This window comes from Pipra filicauda, unplaced genomic scaffold, assembly GCF_003945595.2.
Source record: "Pipra filicauda isolate LSUMZ 115617 unplaced genomic scaffold, ASM394559v2 scaffold974_size42830_pilon, whole genome shotgun sequence".
NCBI classification, from domain to species: domain Eukaryota; kingdom Metazoa; phylum Chordata; class Aves; order Passeriformes; family Pipridae; genus Pipra; species Pipra filicauda.
Genome location: NW_024105169.1, coordinates 7,577 through 14,959, shown reverse-complemented (window position 1 = coordinate 14,959; position 7,383 = coordinate 7,577). Strand labels below are relative to the sequence as shown.

The following is a 7,383-nucleotide window of genomic DNA, read 5'->3' as shown; positions in this document are numbered from 1 at the left end:
CCTGCCCTACAGGGGGAACAGCCCACAACGTTCACTTGCAGGGATGCCATTAACTCAAAGTCCCTTGTTGGGGGGTCACTGCACACCTTGTCCTTTGTTTGCCCTCCCCAGCAAAGATGCTTCCAACAGTTCTGAGAGATCTGGCAGACCCAGAGCTCTCCTCAGGGAATGCTTTAGCTGCTTAAAGGCTACCCTTGCACCATCTAGCCAAGGCAGCAAATGCTTACAGGCTGTTGGAAAAGTTAGCATAACAGTCTTACCACACATGCAGAGGGAGCAATCCAGAGTCCACCCCATCCTACCATTCCCAGGAAGGCAGTTCATAGGCTGTCTGGGGCTCAGGGAGAAGTCAGGTGGCTTCTCTTCTTCCTTTCCCCTTTCCAGATTTTCTCCTTCAAAAGCAAAGGTTCTTGGCTTTCCTTGCTCAAGGAGATGCAGCAAAGGCCATCTTTTAAATCCAATACTGGAAACTCCTTGAGATTGTCATTCAAGGTAGTTCTCTCAGGTCCTGCACTCATCAATCATCTTGGCCATTGGTTCCTTGGCAGGTTCTCGCATTCACGTCCTACAAGCAAACCAGGATGAGCCAATTTAGCTGTTACTGCAACCAATCCAAGCTGGCATTCTGATTTTAAAGGATACTGGCTTTGCCTTACCCATATAGATCCCACATCAGGGGTAATACCTACAGGTTCTGCCCTCTTCCACTCTCCTGGAACTCCACTGGCCCACACCACAGGAACAACTGCAGCTGCCACTTCAGTCGGGACCTTGCTGCTGACAGGAGTTATTCCCTGCACAGCAAGAGCTGCTGCTTTGACACATTTAGTTCCAGCAATTACAGTTTCAACATCCCCAGTTTTTAATTTCATTTCTGCCTCAACTTTTCCACTCAATCTCTTCCTAGCACAGGTTTGGCTGAGTTTGGCAAAGAGACAAACTGAGGAATTCCCCAATGTTTTCCCAGTTTAACCCCTGTCACACCAGTCACCTTAACACTGCCAGCCCTTAATTCTCCTTCTCTTGTGTTAAGGACTGAGGAAGTTGGACCTGGGTCTGAGCAGGACATGTGCAAACCAAATGCTGGGGACTGGAACACACACCTTGCACTCCTGCAGCTCTTACCATTACATTCAAGAGAAAACAGCCAATTGGACCATCACTGCTCGATTCTTAATCCCAATCCCACACTTCCTTTGCACTTGGAGTACCACTTTTAGAACCCAATTACAGTCCAGTAGAGAGCTCCATGTCTAGCATGGACAGCTACACCTGGGATACTCTCAGCAATGCCTGAATCCAGTGCAGGGACCTTGCTTTGAACTCCCCAGGGCCGGGCACCCCGAGGATCTCCCCGAATAATCCTTTCGGTGCGCGCTGGAGTCCTCGGGGTGCCCCAACCCGGGGGGCACCAACAGCACTGTCCCTCCAGGGGGGCCCAATTTGGTCCCAAGGCTTCAATGGACAGCCCAAAAGGCATTTCAAGAGCCCTTCTTTGGAACCCACCAATGGGTACGGGTAGGAAGCCACAACAAGGCCTCATTTATAAATGCAGGGGGATCTTGCCTGTGTCCCAGACTGGTCCGGGGATCTGAGGCCCTTCCCGAGAAAATCTCGGTGCCGGCGTGAAGGGCCAGAGATCCCTTGGAGCCACGGGAAAGCAGGCACAGAGTCCCTCCTGCAGGGCCAATTTTGCTGCCTGAAAACAGCTCTTCAAAGAAACTTCTAAGACTCAGTTGGTGAGGTTTAGAAGCCAGGCATTCCTACACACTATGAGATATTTTAAAAGCTTACTGAGTGAAAAAACATCAAGCTTTTATCAGTGACATCTGATCTCAAACAGACAGCTCCTTTCAGTACAAAATTATTTTCATGGAATCATTTAAGAGGAAGTGCCCAGGAACCCCAGACTGTGCTTTCCAGAACAGAAAATAAACAGAGGGAAGGAGCTTTGCACGAGTGTAACATACTCCAGAACACACCTGACTTTAGTTTTACTCTTGATGTTCAAATATAGCACAAGACAAAAACTCCAGCAGGAGAGCTGGCACATTACCCATGGTACCCTGAAAGTCCACCTTAAGAGAGCTGGAGAAAAATCGCAGTTGTGCCAGTCCCTTTTGCCTGCAGATGCCTGGGGATCCTCTCCATCCACCTCATGCTCTCCCAACAGCAGAAAGGGTGACCTCGGGGACATGGTGGCACTCCACATCCTGCTGAGAGAGCAAGGAAACCTTTAGCAGAAAGGGGAGTTGGAATCTAAAACTTCCTTTCCTGGGAGCTTTGTGAAGCCTGCAACCAAGAGGGGGGAAATTTGCATCTCCTTTGGTGCAGGTGTCAACAGAGGCCAACAGAGCTTGCACCTTTTTCAGACAACTGTGCCCCTTTTGGCTCCCTGGCAGCTCCAATGGCACCAGAACCCCCTTCCAGCACACACACGGGTGTCACACACAGCCACCCACACACCTTTGCTCCAGCCCACACGTGGCCAACATTTCCTCACCCTGCACATCCCAAGGGCAGTAGTTTGGCTAGAGAGCACAGCAACCCCCCTGTCCTCACAAACTGCCTCCCTGCAAAAAAAGGAATCATTTCTCCTGGACACTTCGCCCACAGTCAAGGGCTTTTCAAATGTGCTCAGGGTCCCTCCCGGCTTCTGCCTGTCCTTGCATTTCAAGGCATGGGCATGTTTCAGCAGCAGAACCCAGCTCCTCACCGGCAGTATAAGCCCTGCTCTTACCTGGACAGACTCCCGGGCTCGGCACAGCTGTGGCTCATGGAGCAGCTTCCCAAGGCCCTTCTCTCTCCCTCACACACAACTGGCCCCACCCGCCCCGCCGGCCCTTTATACCGCGGGCCGGCAGCGCTGCCCAATCAGCATCGAGCGCCGCCGCCCAATCCCAGCCCGCCGGTCCCCGCGGCCCCGCCCCGCCCGCTCCGCTCAGGGAGATCGGGAACTGGGGACAGGAACCTGCTGCTGGGGGAGACACCCTGGACATGGAATTGCACACGGGCACCTGAAGCCCAGGCGATTTGCTTGCCTTGGCAAGGCCCTGTGTTGCTCCCAGGCACAGGAAATCTCTGTTTCCCTGCCCAGCCCTGGAGACAGGTGGCCCCTAAAATCCCCGGCAATCAGGAAGCACAGGCTGCAGGAGCTGGCAGGACCCAGTGGCCGTGTGTGCCGTGTGACACCGTGTCCTGCAGCCCCACGGACCTGCACAGCAGGGACAGGTCCTGGCAGCGTTTCAGTGCCGAGGCCAAAGCTGAGGCTCAGGGACAGCTGGGGCACGTGGCAGCTCTGGGAATCTCTGCCATGGATGTCTGGGCATTCCAGGACTGCCTGCTGGGCAAAGGAGCTTCTCTGCAGACTGTGGAACCAACAGGTCTCATGGACTGTAAGAAGCCAGAACTGCTGCAGGACTGTAGAGGAATCTGGGTCAGAAGAGACAGTCCAAGGTCTCTAAGTCTGACCTCCTGCTCAGGCCACAGTCACCAATGGGATCGGACCGGGCTGCTCAGGGAGGGATCCAGTCATGTTTTGAACCATTCCACGGATGGGGATACAACAACCTCCCCAGGCAACCCATTCCATGAGCGACTGCCCTGACAAAATACCTTCCCCTCCTATGCGGTTGGAAGCAACAGCTGGGCTGGCAGGAGCAGAACCTCCCTGCTGGGCCATTCCCCAGCAGCCCAAATGCCCTGTCCAGGGCTTGGTGCGGAGGCCTGGGCGGCTCGTTCCTCCAGCTGGGCATTTTAGGAGCTGCCCTTGCCCCGTCCCTGCCAAGTCCCTCTGGCAGTGGTGCAGCTCCTCAGCTGGAGTGCCTCTGAGGGACCCCCGGCCACGTTTCCCAGCAGCTGAAGGAAGGGAGGGTCACCCCCCAAGCTGGGCTGCCTTTTCCCCACCTTTACACTGCAGTGACAAGAGCTGCACTTTCCCAGGGAACGGGGTAATGCCAGGGGAGAGCAGCAGGCAGGAACCCCCTTCTTTTCTGCAGGCCAATGACCAACTGTGTGTGAAGGGACAGCGACTCTGGTACCAACTTCACCTCCCACTTCTTGTCACAGATCAATCTGAGGCACTTGTCAGGTCAATATCTGCCCTTTTCAGGAGCACCAGGCTCGTGTTCAGTGTCATTGTAGCCCACGAATCCCTCTAGGTTTTTAAATCAGCCTCTCTGTCCTGATTCTTCTAGTGAAGAATTAGCATTTAACGAGAGATACAAATTATCCTGAGAGCGTCTATGTTACAAGCTCAGTTTGGCAGTGTTGCTATCCTGGAAAGTGTGAGACAGGGACTGTCAGTTCTCCTTATGCTGCTCTTAAACACCATCCCTACATTGCCAGGAGAACTCTGGAGGGAGAGACAGAGAGTTTAAAACATGAAACCTTGGCATCGCAATTGTTCTTTCTAAGGATGTGTTTCTATCTGATACAGTTGTTGGGGCGATTACTCTGGAGAGTGTTTTGTACCTCAGGCAGTAAGTCTGATGGATCAGCCTCCTCGTGAGCAGGAACCAGCACGTTCCCCAAAGGAATGTTCTGTCAGACTCTGTCAAACACAGCACGGAGGTGAGCAGGAGTGGTGCTTGTGCACGGCTGAAGTGAAGCTCCCTTGGATTCGGACTGCTCTGGGAGATCTTTGTTGAGATGGGTATTTCTGCACAGCTTCTTGTGCCATGTTGAATTTAGAGATGAGCTGATAAAGGCAGTGACACTGTTCTGTCATCACTGAGCTTTTGAGGATTTCCAACCCCTTACTCTTAAGTCCAGGGGCTCGTTGCCGGGGGTCCGTGCTCGGGGGTTTGTTCCCGGGGCTCGTTGCCGGGTCCCGCCCGTGCCCGCGGCAGGTCCTGGCCAGTGCCGCCTCTCGCCCGGCAGGCGGAGTGGGGGCCCCGCGGCGGGAGGACCGTGGTGGGATTGGGGCTGAGATCGGGACCGCTGCGGCCATAGCGGGGCTGGGACCCCCCCAGGGAACGGGACACGGTCCCGCTCGGGCCGGGGGAGCCGGGGCTGTGCCGCGGCACGGGAGAGCGGTGACCCCGGTGGGCACGGCCGGGACTGCAGCCCCGGGGCGCGACCCAAAAGCGGGGGATGGACCCCAAACCACGGCCGGGATGAGAGAGTGTGTCGTGGGTGGCCATAACCACTTGTCCCTCCCGCAGTCCTCGGCCCTGTCGCTCAAGTCCTGCGGTGCGGACTCGCCGTTCCCGGTAGCTGGAGAGGGCTCCCATCCCCGGGCAGCCCCAACGCCCCTAAATCCCGCAGCTCCTGCTCCCGATCCCGGGGTGCCGGCTCTCCTCATCCCGCCCCTGCCGCAGGTATCTGTACGAGTACGCCAGCAGCTACAGCCAGGTGCCCCTGCCTGTGCTCCTGGGCTCCACCAGGACCTTCCTCTCCATGGTCTCCACCTGCTGCATCTCCCCTGCACCCACCGCCTGCTTCCTGAAGGAGGTGAGACCCCTGGCACCAGTGGGCTCATCTCCATGCTGCTCCTTGGCAATCCAGGCGAACCAAGGACGCCTGCTTCCAAATTTCCAGCCACTCCCCCATACCACCACAGTGATCCTCAGATCTCAATTCAATCAGACAAGACTCGACACAGAAGGAGCGAAAATGGACATGAGCTCTCCCATAAATGCATAAAGCTACTTTAGTTTCAGTAGACATTTAATTTTGAAAAATAGAAATGCTAAAATATCTCATCATCTTTTGATTCCATAAAAGTCACAATAGAAAGCTTCATAAAACTGTAAAATACTATAATGTTATAAGGAATTTCATGGTTTACATTACTGGGAAAAAAAATCACTTGAATAAGATTTGAAATGTTTTCTGCTTTTTTCCTTTTTGTTCCACCATCCTGATCCACTTCATTTCATCCCAAGTTTTCATTCTCTCCTCCAAAGCAAATACAGACTTAGGAGAATTAAAAACAATAATAAAAGTAGCTGAAAGTGCTGTTGATTCAAAATCAAAATCCAAATACAAAGGCGTATCAGCAGGCCAGAGGCTGGTGGCCACCGTGTTCCCGGAGCTGGGACAAAGCTGGCTGTGGCTGGTGGCCGTCAGGGGTCCCACCGGGAGCTGGGACCTTGGATTTGTGAGGGGAAGGTCGTTGCTGACGGCCGACTCTGATCTCAGAGGGCTTTGGGTCAGCCTCCAAACCTATTCCCTGAAGCGCCCACCCAGGCTTTTCCTACGAAATACCCAATTTGGATTGAGCTGCTCCTCTTCAGGCCTTTTCCCACGTCTCTCCAGCCTTTTCAGAGCAGGTTTCAGCTGCGTTCCTGTGACATACAACACAGCTTTCATGGAAACGGAAGCAAAGACCCCTTGAGAGTGAGCGGGGGATGTACGGAGGTGACGGATCCTTCGTGGGAACAGATGCTCAAATTTGGCATTTAAGGTCTCAGCACCATCAGAAAATCCTCTCGACTTCACCAACAGGAACTTTGGTTTCACAAGGACCAAGCGGCAGGACATGCCCTTCCTCTGCAGTGGGGTTGTCTCCAACAGGGAATTCACCTGGACAGCCCGGGGATTCTTTCTTCTTATTATAATTTTTGGACGAAGCTTTTAGCGTGTTCCCTCATGTCCTGGTGAAACCCAGTTTCCCAAAGGCTTGTTTAGATGCACACACCAGTAGAAACACGCTACAGAGAGAAAATCCTCCCCTGAGGTGATTGCTCACTTGGTGCCACCCCAAAATCCTGGGATGCCCGTGCCTGGCCTGCTTGGTCCTGCTGCATTGCCGGGTCTGGGGCTGAGAAGCTGAGTAGCCAAGATTTCGGGTAAATTCCACAGATGATGGTGTGGGATGCAGGAGGACGCGGATCACATCCCGTCTCCTTCACAGCAAAGATTACTCATAAAAAATAAAACCCATAAAACCAACACAACCCTAAAACAGCCAGATGCTTCGGAGCAGAAGGTGTTAATGGAACCGATCCAGCCCTGCGCCACGTCCTGGAGATTGTGGTGTGGTGGGTTTGTTTTTCTGTAAAAATCACATTATATATGGTACAATACATTTTTTACAGAAAGCCTGGCATCTAGAAATAAGAGGTAGAACTTTTAGATACTTCTGTATCTAAAACCCACAGAGCAATGCTCCGTGTTGCCCAAGGCCTCTCTATGCCACCAAAAGGAAAGGGACTTGGGTCCCAGCTCTTAAACTCTAAGGATAATTTAAGGATTTATCATCTAGGGGTTTAGGTCCTACTCCCAGGAATTACCAGTCTGGCAGCAGCACTAATTTATTACTCTGATTTGTATTTCTCCCCTCCCAACTCACAACAAAACAGTATAGGACACCCTTAGTATATTAAAAAGTCAGCCCAAAGGCAAAAAAGCCAAGGTCAGCTGTGATTCCTCACTTAA

The 7,383-nt window shown here is 53.0% G+C and overlaps 1 long non-coding RNA gene across 1 annotated transcript; it reads right to left on the bottom strand.

Moving 5' to 3' along the window:
- Positions 1–750: 750 nt before the first annotated feature.
- On the bottom strand, positions 751–2,809 carry LOC114001576. Its single transcript, XR_005562253.1, has 3 exons — positions 2,741–2,809; positions 2,057–2,216; positions 751–794 (listed from the first exon to the last, which is right to left on the bottom strand). It is a non-coding gene; the product is annotated as an uncharacterized LOC114001576 (long non-coding RNA).
- Between the last annotated feature and the right edge of the window lie 4,574 nt (positions 2,810–7,383).